Here is a 21,185-nt window from a genome sequence, read left to right as displayed (position 1 = left end):
GCCAATGGTAGAAAAGGAAATATTTTGGTAAAAAAACTAGACAGAAGAATTCTCAGTAACTTCTTTGTGTTGTGTGCATTCAGCTCACAGAGTTTAACCCTTCTGTTCATAGAGCAGTTTGGAAACACTCTGTTTGTAAAGTCTGCAAGTGGATATTTGGACCTCTTCGAGGACTTCGATGGAAACGGGATTTCTTCATATAATGCTAGTCAGAAGAATTCTGAGTAAGTTCTTTGTGTTGTGTGTAATCAGCTCTCAGAGTTGAACCTTTCCTTACACACAGCAGGTTTGAAACTCTCTTTTTCTGGAATTTGCAATTTGAGATTTCAAGCGATTTGAGGTCAATGGTAGAAAAGGAAATATCTTCGTATAAAAACTAGAGAGAATCATTCTCATAAACTACTTTGTGACGTGTGCATTCAGCTCACAGAGTTTAACCTTTCTGTTCATAGAGCAGTTTGGAAACACTCTGTTTGTAAAGTCTGCAAGTGGATATTTGGACCTCTTTGAGGACTTCGATGGAAACGGGATTTCTTCATAGAATGCGAGACAGAAGAATTCTCAGTACCTTCTTTCTGTTGTGCGTATTCAGCTCACCGAGTTGAACCTTACTTTGGACAGAGCAGATTTGAAACTCTCTTTTTGTGGAAATTGCAATTGGAGTTTGAAGCGATTTGAGGCCAATGGTAGAAAAGGAAATATCTTCGTATAAAAACTAGACAGAATCACTCTCAGAATCTACTTTGTGATGTGTGCATTCAGCTCACAGAGTTGAACCGTTCTTTTCTTAGAGCAGTTTGGAAACACTCTGTTTGTAAAGTCTGCAAGTGGATATTTGCACCTATTTGGGGACTTCGTTGGAAACGGAATTTCTTCATATAATGCTACACAGATGCATTCTCAGTAACTTCTTTGTGTTGTGTGTATTCAGCTCACAGAGTAGAACCTTTCCTTACACACTGCAGGTTTGAAATTCTCTTTTTCTGTAATTTGCAATTTGAGATTTCAAGTGATTTGAGGCCAATGGTAGAAAAGGAAATATCTTCGTATAAAAACTACACAGAATCATTCTCAGAAACTGCTTTGTGATGTGTGCGTTCAGCTCACAGAGTTTAACCTTTCTGTTCATACAGCAGTTTGGAAACACTCTGTTTGTAATGTCTACAAGTGGAGTTTTGCACCTCTTTCAGGCCTTCGTTGGAAACGGGATTTCTTCTTATAATGCTGGACAGAAAAATTCTCAGTAACTTCTTTGTGTTGTGTGTATTCAGCTCACAGAGTTGAACCTTTCTTCACACACAGCAGGTTTGAAACTCTCTTTTTCTGGAATTTGCAATAGGAGATTTCAAGCGATTTTAAGCCAATGTTAGAAAAGGAAATATCTTCGTAGAAAAACTAGACAGAATCATTCTCAGAAACTACTTTGTGATGTGTTCATTCAGTTCACAGAGTTTAACCTTTCTGTTCACACAGCAGTTTGGAAACACTCTGTTTGTAAAGTCTGCAAGTGGATATTTGCAAGTCTTTGAGGCCTTCCTTGGAATCGGGATTTCTTCTTATAATGCTAGACAGAAGAATTCTCAGTAACTTCTTTGTGTTGTGTGTATTCAGCTCACAGAGTTGAACCTTTCGTTACACACAGCAGGTTTGAAACTCTCTTTTTCTGGAATTTGCAGTTGCAGATTTCAAGCAATTTGATGCCAATGTTAGAAAAGGAAATATCTTCGTATAAAAACTAGACAGAATCATTCTCAGAAACTACTTTGTGATGTGCGCATTCAGCTCACATAGTTTAACCTTTCTGTTCATAGAGCAGTTTGGAAACACTCTGTTTGTAATGTCTACAAGTGGATATTTGCACCTCTTTGAGGCCTTCGTTGGAAACGGGATTTCTTCATATAATGCTAGACAGAAGAATTCTCAGTACCTTCATTCTGTTGTGTGTATTCAGCTCACAGAGTTGAACCTTTCTTTGAACAGAGCAGATTTGAAACTGTCTTTTTGTGGAGATTGCAATTGGAGATTTGAAGCGATTTGAGGCCAATGGTAGAAAAGGAAATATCTTCGTATAAAAACTAGACAGAATCATTTTCAGAAACTACTTTGTGATGTGTGCATTCAGCTCACAGAGTTTAACCTTTCTGTTCATAGAGCAGTTTGGAAACACTCTGATTGTAAGGTCTACAAGTGGATATTTGCACCTATTTGAGGAGTTCGTTGGAAACGGAATTTCTTCATATAATCCTTCACAGATGAATTCTCAGTAACTTCTTTGTGTTGTGTGTATTCAGCTCACAGAGTAGAACATTTCCGTACACACAGCAGGTTTGAAACTCTCTTTTTCTGGAATTTGCAATTCGAGATTTCAAGCGATTTGAGGCCAATGGTAGAAAAGGAAATATCTTCGTATAAAAACTAGAGAGAATCATTCTCAGAAACTACTTTGTGGTGTGTGCTTTCACCTCACAGAGTTTAAACTTCTGTTCATAGAGCAGCTTTGAAACACTCTGTTTGTAAAGTCTGCAAGTGGATATTTGGACCTCTTTGAGTCCTTCGTTGGAAACGGGATTTCTTCATATAATGCTAGACAGAAGAAGTCTCATTAACTTCTTCGCTTGTGTATATTCAACTCACAGAGTTGAATATTTCTTTTTTCAGAGTAGATTTATAACTCTCTTTTTGTGGAATTTGCATGTGGACATTTCAAGCGATTTGTGGCCAATGTTAGAAAAGGAAATACCTTCGTATAAAAACTAGACAGAATCATTCTCAGAAACTACTTTGTGATGTGTGCCTTCAGCTGACAGTGTTTAACGTTTCTTTTCATAGAGCAGTTTGGAAACACTCTGTTTGTAAAGTCTGCAAGTGGATATTTGCACCTCTTTGAGGACTTCGTTAGAAATGGGATTTCTTCCTATAATGCTAGAAAGAAGAATTTCCGTAACTATTTTGTGTTGTCTGTATTCAGCTCACAGAGTTGAACCCTTCGTTGCACACAGCAGATTTGAAACCAACTTTTTGTGGAATCTGCAATTGGATACTTCAAGCGATTTGAGACCAATGGTAAAAAAGGAAATATCTTCGTATAAAAACTAGACAGAATCATTCTCAGAATCCACTTTGTGATTTATTCGTTCACCTCACAGAGTTTAACCTTTCTGTTCATAGAGCAGTTTGGAAACTCTCTGTTTGAAATTTCTGCAAGTGGATATTTGGACCTATTTGAGGACTTCGTTGGAAAAGGGATTTCTTCATATATTGCTAGAAAGAAGAATTTTCAGTAACTTCTTTCTCTTGTGTGTATTCAGCTCACAGAGTTGAACCTTTCTTTGGACAGAGCAGATTTGAAACTCTCTTTTTGTGGAAATTGCAATTGGAAATTTCAAGCGATTTGAGGCCAATGGTAGAAAAGGAAATATCTTCGTAGAAAAACTAGACAGAATCATTCTCAGAAACTACTTTGTGATGTGTGCATTCAGCTCACAGCGTTTAACCTTTCTTTTCATAGAGCAGTTTGGAAACACTGTTTGTAAAGTCTTCAAGAGGATATTTGGACCTCTTTGAGGACTTCGTTGGAAACGGGATTTCTTCATATAATGCTAGACAGAAGAATTCTCAATAACTTCTTTGTGTTGTGTGTATTCAGCTCACGGAGTTGAACCATTCTTTGGACAGAGCAGATTTGAAACTCTCTTTTTCTGGAATTTGCAATTGGAGATTTCAAGCGATTTGAGGTCAATGGTAGAAAAGGAAATATCTTCGTATAAAAACTAGACAGAATCATTCTCAGAAACTACTTTGTGATGTGTGCGTTCAGCTCACCGCGTTTAACCTTTCTTTTCATAGAGCCGTTTGGAAACACTCTGTTTCTAAAGTCTACAAGTGGATATTTGCACCTCTTTGAGGCCTTCGTTGGAAACGGGATTTCTTCATATAATGCAAGACAGAAGAATTCTCAGTAACTTCTTTGTGTTGTGTGTATTCAGCTCACAGAGTTGAACCTTTCTTTGGACAGAGCAGATTTGAAACTCTCTTTTTGTGGAAATTACAATTGAAGATTTCAAGCGATTTGAGGCCAATGGTAGAAAAGGAAATATCTTCGTATAAAAACTAGGCAGAATCATTCTCAGAAACTACTTTGTGATGTGTGCGTTCAGCTCACAGAGTTTACCCTTTCTGTTCATAGAGCAGTTTGGAAACACTCTGTTTGTAAAGTCTGCAAGTGGATATTTGGACCTCTTTGAGGCCTTCGTTGGAAAAGGGATTTCTTCATATAATGTTAGACAGATGAATTCTCATTTACTTTTTCGCTTGTGTATATTCAACCCACAGAGTTGAATATTTCTTTTTTCAGAGCAGACTTATAACTCTCTTTTTGTGGAATTTCCATGCGGACATTTCAAGCGATTTGTGGCCAATGTTAGAAAAGGAAATATCTTCCTATAAAAACTAGACAGAATCATTCTCAGAAACTATTTTGTGATGTGTGCCTTCAACTGACAGTGTTTAAGGTTTCTTTTCATTGAGCAGTTTGGAAACATTCTTTTTGTAAAGTCTGCAAGTGGATATTTGGACCTATTTGAGGACTTCGTTGGAAATGGGATTTCTTCATAGAATGCTAGACAGAAGAATTCTCAGTAACTTCTTTGTGTTGTGTGTATTCAGCTCACAGAGTTGAACCTTTCTTTACACACAGCAGGTTGGAAACTCTCTTTTTGTGGAATCTGCAATTGGAGACTTCAAGCGATTGGACACCAATATTAGAAAAGGAAATATCTTCGTATAAAAACTAGACAGAATCATTCTCAGAAACTATTTTGTGATGTGTGCGTTCCTCTCACAGAGTTTAAACTTCTGTTCATAGAGCAGTTTGGAAACACTCTGTTTGTAAAGTCTGCAAGTGGATATTTGGACCTCTTTGAGGCCTTCGTTGCAACCGGGATTTCTTCATTGAATGCTAGTCAGAAGAATTCTCAGTAACTTCTTTGTGTTGTGTGTATTCAGCTCACAGAGTTTAACGTTTCTTTGGACAGTGCATATTTGAAACTCTCTTTTTGTGGAAATTACAATTGGAGATTTCAAGCGATTGGGGCCAATGATAGAAAAGGAAATATCTTCGTATAAAAACTAGACAGAATCAATCTCAGAAACTACTTTGTGATGTGTGCGTTCAGCTCACAGAGTTTAACCTTTCTGTTCATAGAGCAGTTTGGAGACACTCTGTTTTTAAAGTCTGCAAGTGGATATTTGGACCTCTTTGAGGCCTTCGGTGGAACCGGGATTTCTTCATATAATGCTAGACAGAAGAATTCTCAGTAACTTCTTTGTGTTGTGTGTATTCGGCTCACAGAGTTGAAACTTTCTTTGGACAGAGGAGATTTGAAACTCTCTTTTTGTGGAAATTACAATTGGAGATTTCAAGCGATTTGGGGCCAATGGTAGAAAAGGAAATATCTTCGTATAAAAACTAGACAGAATCATTCTCAGAAACTATTTTGTGATGTGTGCCTTCAACTGACAGTGTTTAAGGTTTCTTTTCATTGAGCAGTTTGGAATCCCTCTGTTTGTAAACTCTGCAAGTGGATATTTGGACCTCTTTGAGGCCTTCTTTGGAACCGAGATTTCCTCATATAATGCAAGACAGAAGAATTCTCAGTAAATTCTTTGAGTTGTGTATATTCAGCTCACAGAGTTGAAACTTTCTTTGGACAGAGCAGATTTGAAACTCTCTTTTTGTGGAAATTACAATTGGAGATTTCAAGCGATTTGAGGCCAATGGTAGAAAAGGAATTATCTTCGTATAAAAACTAGGCAGAATCATTCTCAGAAACTACTTTGTGATGTGTGCGTTCAGCTCACAGAGTTTAACCTTTCTGTTCATAGAGCAGTTTGAAAACACTCTGTTTGTAAAGTCTGCAAGTGGATATTTGGACCTCTTTGATGCCTTCGTTGGAAAAGGGATTTCTTCATATAATGTTAGACAGAAGAATTCTCATTTACTTTTTCGCTTGTGTATATTCAACCCACAGAGTTGAATATTTCTTTTTTCAGAGCAGATTTATAACTCTCTTTTTGTGGAATTTGCATGTGGACATTTCAAGCGATATGTGGCCAATGTTAGAAAAGGAAATATCGTCGTATAAAAACTAGACAGAATCATTCTCAGAAACTATTTTGCGATGTGTGCTTTCAACTGACAGTGTTTAAGGTTTCTTTTCATAGAGCAGTTTGGAAACACTCTGTTTGTAAAGTCTGCAAGTGGATATTTGTACCTATTAGAGGACTTCGTTGGAAATGGGATTTCTTCATAGAATGCTAGACAGAAGAATTCTCAGTAACTTCTTTGTGTTGTGTGTATTCAGCTCACAGAGTTGAACCTTTCTTTACACACAGCAGATTGGAAACTCTCTTTTTGTGGAATCTGCAATTGGAGACTTCAAGCGATTTGAGACCAATGTTAGAAAAGGAAATATCTTCGTATAAAAACTAGACAGAATCATTCTCAGAAACTATTTTGTGATGTGTGCGTTCCGCTCACAGAGTTTAAACTTCTGTTCATAGAGCAGTTTGGAAACACTCTGTTTGTAAAGTCTGCAAGTGGTTATTTGGACCTCTTTGAGGCCTTCGTTGCAACCGGGATTTCTTCATAGAATGATAGACAGAAGAATTCTCAGTAACTACTTTGTGTTGTGTGTATTCAGCTCACAGAGTTTAACCTTTCTTTGGAGAGAGCATATTTGAAACTCTCTTTTTGTGGAAATTACAACTGGAGATTTCAAGCGATTTGAGGCCAATGGTATAAAAGGAAATATCTTCGTATAAAAACTAGACAGAATCATTCTCAGAAACTATTTTGTGATGTGTGCGTTCCGCTCACAGAGTTTAAACTTCTGTTCATAGAGCAGTTTGGAAACACTCTGTTTGTAAAGTCTGCAAGTGGATATTTGGACCTCTTTGAGGCCTTCGTTGCAACCGGGATTTCTTCATAGAATGCTAGACAGAAGGATTCTCAGTAACTGCTTTGTGTTGTGTGTATTCAGCTCACAGAGTTGAACCTTTCTTTGGACAGAGCAGATTTGAAACTCTCTTTTTGTGGAAATTACAATAGAAGATTTCAAGCGATTTGAGGCCAATGGTAGAAAAGGAAATATCTTCGTATAAAAACTAGGCAGAATCATTCTCAGAAACTACTTTGTGATGTGTGCGTTCAGCTCACAGAGTTTAACCTTTCTGTTCATAGAGCAGTTTGGAAACACTCCGTTTGTAAAGTCTGCAAGTGGATATTTGGACCTCTTTGAGGCCTTCGTTGGAAAAGGGATTTCTTCATATAATGTTAGACAGAAGAATTCTCATTTACTTTTTCACTTGTGTATATTCAACCCACAGAGTTGAACATTTCTTTTTTCAGAGCAGACTTATAACTCTCTTTTTGTGGAATTTCCATGCGGACATTTCAAGCGATTTGTGGCCAATGTTAGAAAAGGAAATATCTTCGTATAAAAACTAGACAGAATCATTCTCAGAAACTATTTTGTGATGTGTGCCTTCAACTGACAGTGTTTAAGGTTTCTTTTCATTGAGCAGTTTGGAAACACTCCGTTTGTAAAGTCTGCAAGTGGATACTTGGACCTATTAGAGGACTTCGTTGGAAATGGGATTTCTTCATAGAATGCTAGACAGAAGAATTCTCAGTAACTTCTTTGTGTTGTGTGTATTCAGCTCACAGAGTTGAACCTTTCTTTACACACAGCAGGTTGGAAACTCTCTTTTTGTGGAATCTGCAATTGCAGACTTCAAGCGATTTGACACCAATATTAGAAAAGGAAATATCTTCGTATAAAAACTAGACAGAATCATTCTCATAAACTATTTTGTGATGTGTGCATTCCGCTCACAGAGTTTAAACTTCTGTTCATAGAGCAGTTTGGAAACACTCTGTTTGTAAAGTCTGCAAGTGGATATTTGGACCTCTTTGAGGCCTTCGTTGGAACCGGGATTTCTTCATATAATGCTAGACAGAAGAATTCTCAGTAACTTCTTTGTGTTGTGTGTATTCAGCTCACAGAGTTGAACCTTTCTTTGGACAGAGCATATTTGAAACTTTCTTTTTGTGGAAATTACAATTGAAGATTTCAAGCGATTTGAGGCCAATGGTAGAAAAGGAAATATCTTCGTATAAAAACTAGGCAGAATCATTCTCAGAAACTACTTTGTGATGTGTGCGTTCAGCTCACAGAGTTTAACCTTTCTGTTCATAGAGCAGTTTGGAAACACTCTGTTTGTAAAGTCTGCAAGTGGATATTTGGACCTCTTTGAGGCCTTCGTTGGAACCGGGATTTCTTCATATAATGCTAGACAGAAGAATTCTCAGTAACTTCTTTGTGTTGTGTGTATTCAGCTCACAGAGTTGAACCTTTCTTTGGACAGAGCAGATTTGAAACTCTCTTTTTGTGGAAATTACAATTGAAGATTTCAAGCGATTTGAGGCCAATGGTAGAAAAGGAAATATCTTCGTATAAAAACTAGACAGAATCATTCTCAGAAACTACTTTGTGATGTGTGCGTTCAGCTCACAGAGTTTAACCTTTCTGTTCATAGAGCAGTTTGGAAACACTCTGTTTGTAATGTCTGCAAGTGGATATTTTGACCTCTTTGAGGCCTTCGTTGGAAAAGGGATTTCTTCATATAATGTTAGACAGAAGAATTCTCATTTATTTTTCTCTTGTGTATATTCAACCCACAGAGTTGAATATTTCTTCTTTCAGAGCAGATTTATAACTCTCTTTTTGTGGAATTTCCATGCGGACATTTCAAGCGATTTGTGGCCAATGTTAGAAAAGGAAATATCTTCGTATAAAAACTAGACAGAATCATTCTCAGAAACTATTTTGTGATGTGTGCCTTCAACTGACAGTGTTTAAGGTTTCTTTTCATTGAGCAGTTTGGAAACACTCTGCTTGAAAAGTCTGCAAGTGGATATTTGGACCTATTTGAGGACATCGTTGGAAATGGGATTTCTTCATAGAATGCTAGACAGAAGAATTCTCAGTAACTTCTTTGTGTTGTGTGTATTCAGCTCACAGAGTTGAACCTTTCTTTACACACAGAGGATTGGAAAATCTCTTTTTGTGGAATCTGCAATTGGAGACTTCAAGCGATTTGAGACCAATGTTAGAAAAGGAAATATCTTCGTATAAAAACTAGACAGAATCATTCTCAGAAACAATTTTGTGATGTGTGCGTTCCGCTCACAGAGTTTAAATTTCTATTCATATAGCAGTTTGGAAACACTCTGTTTGTAAAGTCTGCAAGTGGATATTTGGACCTCTTTGAGGCCTTCGTTGCAACCGGGATTTCTTCATAGAATGCTAGACAGAAGAATTCTCAGTAACTGCTTTGTGTTGTGTGTATTCAGCTCACAGAATTTAACCTTTCTTTGGACAGAACATATTTGAAACTCTCTTTTTGCGGAAATTACAATTGGAGATTTCAAGCGATTTGAGGCCAATGGTAGAAAACGAAATATCTTCGTATAAAAACTAGACAGAATCATTCTCAGAAACTACTTTGTCATGTGTGCATTCAGCTCACAGAGTTTAACCTTTCTGTTCATAGAGCAGTTTGGAAACACTGTGTTTGTAAATCTGCAAGTGGATATTTGGACCTCTTTGAGGCCTTCGTTGGAACCGGGATTTCTTCATATAATGCTAGACAGAAGAATTCTCAGTAACTTCTTTGTGTTGTGTGCATTCAGCTCACAGAGTTGAACGTTTCTTTACACACAGCAGATTTGAAACTCTCTTTTTGTGGAATCTGCAATTGGAGACTTCAAGCGATTTGAGAACAATGGTAGAAAAGGAAATATCTTCCTATAAAAACTAGACAGAATCATTCTCAGAATCTACTTTGTGATGTGTGCGTTCAGCTCCCAGCGTTTAAACTTTCTGTTCATAGAGCAGTTTGGAAACACTCTGTTTGTAAAGTCTGCAAGTGGATATTTGGACCTCTTTGAGGCCGTGGTTGGAAACTGGATTTCTTCATATAATGCTAGACAGAAGAATTTTCAGTAACTCCTTTCTCTTGTGTGTATTCAGCTCACAGAGTTAAACCTTTCTTTGGACAGAGTACATTTGCAACTCTCTTTTTTTGGAAATTGAAATTGGAGATTGCAAGCGATTTGAGGCCAATGGTAGAAAAGGAAATATCTTCGTAGAAAAACAAGACAGAATCATTCTCAGAAACTACTTAGTGATGTGTGCGTTCAGCTCACAGAGTTTAACCTTTCTGTTCATGGAGCAGTTTGGAAACAGTCTGTTTGTAACGTCTGCAAGTGGATATTTTGACCACTTTGAGTCGTTCGTTGGAAACGGGATTTCTTCATATAATGCTAGACAGAAGAATTTTCAGTAACTTCTTTGTGTTGTGTGTATTCAGCTCACAGAGTTGAACCTTTCCTTACACACTGCAGGTTTGAAACTGTCTTTTTCTGGAATCTGCAATTTGAGATTTCAAGCGATTTGAGGCCAATGGTAGAAAAGGAAATATCTTCGTTTAAAAACTAGACAGAATTATTCTCAGAAACTACTTTGTGATGTGTGCGTTCAGCTCACAGAGTTTAACTTTTCTGATCATAGAGAAGTTTGGAAACACTCTGTTTGTAAAGTCTTCAAGTGTATATTTGTTCCTCTTTGAGGCCTTTGTTGGAAACGGGATTTCTTCATGTAATGCTAGACAGAAGAATGCTCAGTAACTTCTTTGTCTTGTGTGTATTCAACTCACAGGGTTGAACCGTTCTTTAGACAGAGCAGATTTGAAATTCTCTTTTTGTGGAAATTGAAATTGGAGACTTCAAGCGATTTGAGAACAATGGTAGAAAAGGAAATATCTTCGTATAAAAACTAGACAGAATCATTCTCAGAAACTACTTTGTGATGTGTGCGTTCAGCTCACAGAGTTTAACCTTTCTGTTCATAGAGCAGTTTGGAAACACTCTGTTTGTAAAGTCTAAATGTGGATATTTGCACCTCTTTGAGAACTTCGTTGGAAAAGGGATTTCTTCTTATAATGCCAGACAGAAGAATTCTCAGTAACTTCTTTTTGTTGTGTGTATTCAGCTCACAGAATTGAAACTTTCTTTGGACAGAGCAGATTTGAAACTCTCTTTTTATGGAATTTGCATGTGGAGATTTCAAGCGATTTCAGGCCAATATTAGAAAAGCAAATATCTTCGTATAAAAACTGGACAGAATCATTCTCAGAAACTACTTTCTAATGTGTCCGTTCTGCTCACAGAATTTTACCTTTCTGTTCATAGTGCAGTTTGGAAACACTCTCTTTGTAAAGACTGCAAGTGGATATTTGGACCTCTTTGAGGCCATCGTTGGAAACGGGATTTCTTCAAATAATGGTAGACAGAAGAATTCTCAGTGACTTCTTTGTGTTGTGTGTATTCAGCTCAGAGAGTTGACCCTTCCGTTACACATAGCAGATTTGACACTCTACTTTTGTGCAATTTACAATTGGAGACTTCAAACGATTTGAGGCCAATGTTTGAAAGGAAATATTTTCGTATAAAAACTACACAGAATCATTCTCAGAAACTACTTTGTGATGTGTGCGTTCAGCTAACAGAGTTTCAACTTTCTTTTCATAGAGCAGTTTGGAAACACTCTGTTTGTAAATTCTACAAGTGCATATTTGGACCTTTGTGAGGACTTCGTTGGAAACGGGATTTCTTCATAGAATGCTAGACAGAAGAATTCTCAGTAACTTCTTTCTGTTGTGTGTATTCAGCTCACAGAGTTGAAAGTTTCTTTGGACAGAGCAGTTTTGAAACACTCTTTTGTGGAAATTGCAATTGGAGATTTCAAGGGATTTGAGGCCCATGATAGAAAAGGAAATATCTTCGTATAAAAACTGCACAGAATCATTCTCAGAAACTACTTTGTGATGTGTGCCTTCAACTTAGAATTTAACCTTTCTTTTCATAGAGCAGTTTGGAGACACTCTGTAATGCTGGAAGTGGATATTTGGACCTCTTTGAGGCCTTCGTTGGAAACGGGATTTCTTCATATAATGCTAGACAGAAGAATTCTCAGTAACTTCTTTACGTTGTGTGTATTCAACTCACAGAGTTGAACCTTTCTTTGGACAGAGCAGATTTGAAACTCTCTTTTTGTGGAATTTGCATTTGGAGATTTCAAGCGATTTGAGACCAATGTTAGAAAAGGAAATATCTTCATATAAAAACTAGTCAGAATCATTCTCAAGAACTACTTTGTGATGTGTGCCTTCAACTGACAATGTTTAACCTTTCTTTTCATAGAGCAGTTTGGAAAAACTCTGTTTGTAAAGTCTGCAAGTGGATATTTGGACCTCTTTGAGGACTTCGTTTGAAACGGGATTTCTTCATAGAATGCTAGACAGAAGAATTCTCAGTAACTTCTTTCTGTTGTGTGTATTCAGCTCACAGAGCTGAACTATTCTTTGTACAGAGCAGATTTGAAACTCTCTTTTTGTGGAAATGGCAATTGGAGATTTCTAGCGATTTGAGGCCAATGGTAGAAAAGGAAATATCTTCGTAGAAAAACTAGACAGAATCATTCTCAGAATCATGTTTGTGATGTGTGCGTTCAGCTCACAGAGTTTAACCTTTCTTTTCATAGAGCAGTTTGGAAACACTCTGTTTGTAAAGTCTGTAAGTGGATATTTGGACCTCTCTGAGGACTTCGTTGGAAACGGGTTTTCTTCATATAATGCTAGACAGAAGAATTCTCAGTAACTCCTTTGTGTTGTGTGTATTCAGGTCACAGAGTTGAACCTTTCCTTACACTCAGCAGGTTTGAAACTCTCTTTTTCTGGAATTTGCAATTTGAGATTTCAAGCGATTTGAGGCCAATGTTAGAAAAGGAAATATCTTCGTATAAACACTAGACAGAATCATTCTCAGAAACTACTTTGAGATGTGTGCGTTCAGCTCACAGAGTTTAACCTTTCTGTTCATAGAGCGGTTTGGAAACACTCTGTTTGTAAAGTCTGCAAGTGGATATTTGGACCTCTTTGAGGCCTTCGTTGCAACCGGGATTTCTTCATATAATGCTAGACAGAAGAATTTTCAGTAACTTCTTTGTGTTGTGTGTATTCAGCTCACAGAGTTGAACCTTTCTTTTGACAGAGCAGATTTGAAACTCTCTTTTTGTGGAAATTGCAATTGGAGATTTCAAGCGATTTGAGACCAATGGTAGAAAAGGAAATATCTTCGTATAAAAACTAAACAGAATCATTCTCAGAATCTACTTTGTGATGTGTGCGTTCAGCTGACAGTGTTTAACCTTTCTTTTCATAGAGCAGTTTGGAAACACTCTGTTTGTAAATTCTGCAAGTGGATATTTGCACCTCTTTGAGGCCTTCGTTGGAAACGGGATTTCTTCATATAATGCTAGACAGAAGAATTGCCAGTAACTTCTTTGTGTTGTGTGTATTCACCTCACAGAGTTGAACTTTTCTTTACACATAGCAGATTTGAAACTCTCTTTTTGTGGAAATTGCAATTGGAGATTTCAAGCGATTTGAGGCCAATGGTAGAAAATGAAATATCTTCGTATAAAAACTACACAGAATCATTCTCAGAAACTACTTTGTGATGTGTGCCTTCAACTGACAGTTTTTAACGTTTCTTTTCATAGAGCAGTTTGGAAACATTCTGTAATGTCTGCAAGTGGATATTTGGAACTCTTTGAGGACATCGTTGGAAACGGGATTTCTTCATAGAATGCTAGACAGAAGAATTCTCAGTAATTTCTTTCTGTTGTGTGTATTTAACTCACAGAGTTGAACCTTTCTTTGGACAGAGCAGTTTTGAAACTCTCTTTTTGTGGAAATTGCAATTAGAGATTTCAAGCTCTTTGAGGCCTATGGTAGAAAAGGAACTATCTTCGTATAAAAACTAGACAGAATCATTCTCAGAATCTATTTTGTGTGGGTGGTGCCAAGATGGCCGAATAGAAACAGCGCTGGTCTACAGCTCCCAGTTTGAGTGACGCAGAAGACGGTGATTTCTGCATTTCCATCTGAGGTACCGTGTTCGTCTCACTAGGGAGTGCCAGACAGTGGGCGCAGGCCAGTGGGTGCGTGCACCGTGCGCGAGCGGAAGCAGGGCGAGTCACTGCCTCACCTGGGAAGCTCAAGGGGTCAGGGAGTTCCCTTTCCTAGTCAAAGAAACGGGTGACGGACGCACCTGGAAAATCGGGTCACTCCCACCCGAATATTGCGCTTTTCAGTCCTGCTTAAAAAACAGCGCACCACAAGACTATATCCCACACCTGGCTCGGAGGGTCCTATGCCCACGGAGTCTCCATGATTGCTAGCACAGCAGTCTGAGATCAAACTGCAAGGCGGCAGCGAGGCTGTGGGAGGGGCCCCCGCCATTGCCCAGTATTGCTTAGGTAAACAAAGCAGCCCGGAAGCTCGAACTGGGTGGAGCCCACCAGAGCTCAAGGAGGCCTGCCTGCCTCTGTAGGCTCCACCTCTGGGGGCAGATCACAGACAAACAAAAAGACAGCAGTAACCTCTGCAGACTTAAATGTCCCTGTCTGACAGCTTTGAAGAGAGCAGTGGTTCTCCCAGCACGTAGCTGGAGATCTGAGAATGGGCAGACTGCCTCCTCAAGTGGGTCCATGACCCCTGACCCCCGAGCAGCCTAACTGGGAGGCAGCCCACAGCAGGGGCACACTGGCACCTCACAGGGCAGGTTATTCCAACAGACCTGTGCTGAGGGTCCTGTCTTTTCGAAGGAAAACTAACAAACAGAAAGGACATCCACACCGAAAACCCATCTGTACATCACCATCATCAAAGACCAAAAGTAGATAAAACTACAAAGATGGGGAAAAAACAGAACAGAAAAACAGGAAACTCTAAAATGCAGAGCGCCTCTCCTCCTCAAAAGGAACGCAGTTCCTCACCAGCAACGGAACAAAGCTGGATGGAGAATAATTTTGACGAGCTGAGAGAAGAAGGCTTTAGACGATCAAATTACTCTGAGCTATGGGGGGACATTCAAACCAAAGGCAAAGAAGTTGTAAACTTTGAAAAAACTTTAGAAGAATGTATAACTAGAATAACCAATACAGAGAAGTGCTTAAAGGAGCTGATGGAGCTGAAAACCAAGGCTCGAGAACTACGTGAAGAATGCAGAAACCTCAGGAGCCGATGCGATCAACTGGAAGAAAGGGTATCAGCAATGGAAGATGAAATGAATGAAATGAAGCGAGAAGGGAAGTCTAGAGAAAAAAGAATAAAAAGAAATGAGCAAAGCCTCCAAGAAACATGGGACTATGTGAAAAGACCAAATCTACGTCTGATTGGTGTACCTGAAAGTGATGCGGAGAATGAAAACAAGTTGGAAAACACTCTGCAGGATATTATCCAGGAGAACTTCCCCAATCTAGCAAGGCAGGCCAACGTTCAGATTCAGGAAATACAGAGAACGCCACAAAGATACTCCTCGAGAAGAGCTACTCCAAGACACATAATTGTCAGATTCACCAAAGTTGAAATGAAGGAAAAAATGTTAAGGGCAGCCAGAGAGAAAGGTCGGGTTACCCTCAAAGGGAAGCCCATCAGACTAACAGCGGATCTCTCGGCAGAAACCCTACAAGCCAGAAGAGAGAGGGGGCCAATAATCAACATTCTTAAAGAAAAGAATTTTCAACCCAGAATTTCATATCCAGCCAAACTAAGCTTCATAAGTGAAGGAGAAATAAAATACTTTACAGACAAGCAAATGCTGACCGATTTTGTCACCACCAGGCCTGCCCTAAAAGAGCTCCTGAAGGAAGCGCTAAACATGGAAAGGAACAACCGGTACCAGCCGCTGCAAAATCATGCCAAAATGTAATGACCATCAAGACTAGGAAGAAACTGCATCAACTAATGAGCAAAATCACCAGCTAACATCATAATGACAGGATCAAATTCACACATAACAATATTAACTTTAAATGTAAATGGACTAAATTCTCCAATTAAAGACACAGACTGGCAAGTTGGATAAAGAGTCAAGACCCATCAGTGTGCTGTATTCAGGAAACCCATCTCACGTGCAGAGACACACATAGGCTCAAAATAAAAGGATGGAGGAAGATCTACCAAGCAAATGGAAAACAAAAAAAGGCAGGGGTTGCAATCCTAGTCTCTGATAAAACAGACTTTAAACCAACAAAGATCAAAAGAGACAAAGAAGGCCATTACATAGTGGTAAAGGGATCAATTCAACAAGAGGAGCTAACTATCCTAAATATATATGCACCCAATACAGGAGCACCCAGATTCATAAAGCAAGTCCTGAGTGACCTACAAAGAGACTTAGACTCCCACACATTAATAATGGGAGACTTTAACACCCCACTGTCAACGTTAGACAGATCAACGAGACAGAAAGTCAACAAGGATACCCAGGAATTGAACTCAGCTCTGCACCAAGCAGACCTAATAGACATCTATAGAACTCTCCACCCCAAATCAACAGAATATACATTTTTTTCAGCACCACACCACACCTATTCCAAAATTGACCACATACTTGGAAGTAAAGCTCTCCTCAGCAAATGTAAAAGAACAGAAATTATAACAAACTATCTCTCAGACCACAGTGCAATCAAACTAGAACTCAGGATTAAGAATCTCACTCAAAGCTGCTCAACTACATGGAAACTGAACAACTTGCTCCTGAATGACTACTGGGTACATAACGAAATGAAGGCAGAAATAAAGATGTTCTTTGAAACCAATGAGAACAAAGACACAACATACCAGAATCTCTGGGACTCATTCAAAGCAGTGTGTAGAGGGAAATGTATAGCACTAAATGCCCACAAGAGAAAGCAGGAAAGATCCAAAATTGACACCCTAACATCACAATTAAAAGAACTAGAAAAGCAAGAGCAAACACATTCAAAAGCTAGCAGAATGCAAGAAATAACTAAAATCAGAGCAGAACTGAAACAGATAGAGACACAAAAAACCCTTCAAAAAATCAATGAATCCAGGAGCTGGTTTTTTGAAAGGATCAACAAAATTGATAGACCACTAGCAAGACTAATAAAGAAAAAAAGAGAGAAGAATCAAATAGACGCAATAAAAAATGATAAAGGGGATATCACCACCGATCCCACAGAAATACAAACTACCATCAGAGAATACTACAAACACCTCTATGCAAATAAACTAGAAAATCTAGAAGAAATGGACACATTCCTCGACACATACACTCTCCCAAGACTAAACCAGGAAGAAGTTGAATCTCTGAATAGACCAATAACAGGAGCTGAAATTGTGGCAATAATCAATAGTTTACCAACCAAAAAGAGTCCAGGACCTGATGGATTCACAGCCGAATTCTACCAGAGGTACAAGGAGGAACTGGTACCATTCCTTCTGAAACTATTCCAATCAATAGAAAAAGAGGGAATCCTCCCTAACTCATTTTATGAGGCCAGAATCATTCTGATACCAAAGCCGGGCAGAGACACAACCAAAAAAGAGAATTTTAGACCAATATCCTTGATGAACATTGATGCAAAAATCCTCAATAAAATACTGGCAAACCGAATCCAGCAGCACATCAAAAAGCTTATCCACCATGATCAAGGGGGCTTCATCCCTGGGATGCAAGGCTGGTTCAATATATGTAAATCAATAAATGTAATCCAGCATATAAACAGAGCCAAAGACAAAAACCACATGATATCTCAATAGATGCAGAAAAGGCCTTTGACAAAATTCAACAACCCTTCATGCCAAAAACTCTCAATAAATTAGGTATTGATGGGACGTATTTCAAAATAATAAGAGCTATCTATGACAAACCCACAGCCAATATCATACTGAATGGGCAAAAACTGGAAGCATTCCATTTGAAAACTGGCACAAGACAAGGATGCCCTCTCTCACCGCTCCTATTCAACATAGTGTTGGAAGTTCTGGCCAGGGCAATCAGGCAGGAGAAGGAAATAAAGGGTGTTCAATTAGGAAAAGAGGAAGTCAAATTGTCCCTGTTTGCAGACGACATGATTGTTTATCTAGAAAACCCCATCGTCTCAGCCCAAAACCTCCTTAAGCTGATAAGCAACTTCAGCAAAGTCTCAGGATACAAAATCAATGTACAAAAATCACAAGCATTCTTATACATCAACAACAGACAAACAGAGAGCCAAATCATGAGTGAACTCCCATTCACAATTGCTTCAAAGAGAATAAAATACCTAGGAATCCAACTTACAAGGGATGTGAAGCACCTCTTCAAGGAGAACTACAAACCACTGCTCAAGGAAATAAAAGAGGATACAAACAAATGGAAGAATATTCCATGCTCATGGGTAGGAAGAATCAATATCGTGAAAATGGCCATACTGCCCAAGGTAATTTACAGATTCAATGCCATCCCCATCAAGCTACCAATGACTTTCTTCACAGAATTGGAAAAAACTACTTTAAAGTTCATATGGAACCAAAAGAGAGCCCGCATCGCCAAGTCAATCCTAAGCCAAAAGAACAAAGCTGGAGGCATCACGCTACCTGACTTCAAACTATACTAAAAGGCTACAGTAACCAAAACAGCATGGTACTGGTACCAACACAGAAATATAGATAAATGGAACAGAACAGAGCCCTCAGAAATAACGCTGCTTACCTACAACTATCTGATCTTTGACAAACCTGAGAAAAAGAAGCAATGGGGAAAGGATTCCCTATTTAATAAATGGTGCTGGGAAAACTGGCTAGCCATATGTAGAAGCTGAAACTGGATCCCTTCCTTACACCTTATACAAAAATCAATTCAAGATGGATTAAAGATTTAAACGTTAGACCTAAAACCATAAAAACCCTAGAAGAAAACCTAGGCATTACCATTCAGGACATAGGCGTGGGCAAGGACTTCATGTCCAAAACACCAAAAGCAATGGCAACAAAAGCCAAAATTGAAAAATGGAATCTAATTAAACTAAAGAGCTTCTGCACAGCAAAAGAAACTACCATCAGAGTGAATAGGAAACCTACAACATGGGAGAAAATTTTTGCAACCTACTCATATGACAAAGGGCTAATATCCAGAATCTACAGTGAACTCAAACAAATTTACAACAAAAAAACAAACAACCCCATCAAAAATTGGGTGAAGGATATGAACAGACACTTCTCAAAAGAAGACATTTATGCAGCCAAAAAACACATGAAAAAATGCTCATCATCAATGGCCATCAGAGAAATGCAAATCAAAACCACTATGAGATATCATCTCACACCAGTTAGAATGGCAATCATTCAAAAGTCAGGAAACAACAGGTGCTGGAGAGGATGTGGAGAAATAGGAACACTTTTACACTGTTGGTGGGACTGTAAACTAGTTCAACCATTGTGGAAGTCAGTGTGGCGATTCCTCAGGGATGTAGAACTAGAAATACCATTTGACCCAGCCATCCCATTACTGGGTATATACCCAAATGACTATAAATCATGCTGCTATAAAGACACATGCACACGTATGTTTATTGCGGCATTATTCACAATAGCAAAGACTTGGAACCAACCCAAATCTCCAACAATGATAGACTGGATTAAGAAAATGTGGCACATATACACCATGGAATACTATGCAGCCATAAAAAATGATGAGTTCATATCCTTTGTAGGGACATGGATGAAATTGGAAACCATCATTCTCAGTAAACTATCGCAAGAACAAAAAACCAAACACTTCATATTCTCACTCACAGGTGGGAATTGAACAATGAGACCACATGGACACAGGAAGGGGAATATCACACTCTGGGGACTGTGGTGGGGAGGGGGGAGGGGGGAGGGATAGCATTGGGAGATATACGTAATCCTAGATGACGAGATAGTGGGTGCAGCGCACCAGCATGGCACATGCATACATATGTAACTAACCTGCACAATGTGCACATGTACCCTAAAATTTAAGTATAATAAATAAAAAATAAAAAAAAAAGAATTTACTTTGTGATGTGTGCGTTCAGCTCACAGAGTTTAACCTTTCTTTTCATAGAGCAGTTTGGAAACACTCTGTTTGTAAAGTCTGCAAGTGGATATTTGGACCTCCTTGAGGCCTTCGTTGGAAACGGGATTTCTTCATATAATGCTAGACAGAAGAATACTCAGTAAATTTTGTGTTGTGTGTATTCAACTCACAGAGTTGAACCTTTCTTTAGACAGAGAATATTGGAAATTCTCTTTTTGTGGAATTTGCAATTGGAGATTCCAAGCGATTTGGGGCGAATGTTAGAAAAGGAAATATCTTCGTATAAAAACTAGACAGAATCATTCTCAGAAACTACTTTGTGATGTGTGCCTTCAACTGACAGAGTTTAAACTTTCTTTTCATAGAGTAGTTTGGAAACACTCTGTTTGTAAAGTCTGCGAGTGGATATTTGGACCTCTTTGAGGCCTTCGTTGGAAACGGGAATTCTTCATATAATGCTAGGCAGAAGAATTCTCAGTAACTTCTTTACGTTGTGTGTATTCAACTCACAGAGTTGAACCTTTCTTTGGACAGAGCAGATTTGAAACTCACTTTTTGTGGAAATTGCAATTGGAGATTTCAAGTGATTTGAGGCCAATTGTAGAAAAGGAAATATCTTCGTATAAAAACTAGACAGAATCATTCTCAGAAACTACTTTGTGATGTGTGCATTCAGCTCACAGAGTTTAACGTTTCTTTTCATAGAGCAGTTTGGAAACACTCTGTTTGTAAAGTCTGGAAGTGGATATTTGGACCTATTTGAGGACTTCGTTGGAAACGGGATTTCTTCATAGAATGCGAGACAGAAGAATTCTCAGTAACTTCTTTCTGTTCTGTGTATTCAGCTCACAGAGCTGAACCATTCTCTGGACAGAGCCGACTTGAAACTCTCTTTTTGTGGAAATTGCAATTGGAGATTTCAAGCGATTTTAGGCCAATGTTAGAAAAGGAAATATCTTCGTATAAAAACTAGACAGAATCATTCTCAGAAACTAGTTTCTGATGTGTGCGTTCAGCTCAAAGAGTTTAACCTTTCTTTTCATAGAGCAGTTTGGAAACATTCTGTCTGCAAAGTCTGCAAGTGGATATTTGGACCTCTCTGAGGACATCGCTGGAAACGGGATTTCTTCATATAATGCTAGAC

Source organism: Pan troglodytes, chromosome 23 (genome assembly GCF_028858775.2).
Source record: "Pan troglodytes isolate AG18354 chromosome 23, NHGRI_mPanTro3-v2.0_pri, whole genome shotgun sequence".
NCBI classification, from domain to species: domain Eukaryota; kingdom Metazoa; phylum Chordata; class Mammalia; order Primates; family Hominidae; genus Pan; species Pan troglodytes.
Note: the sequence above shows the minus strand (reverse complement) of the source record.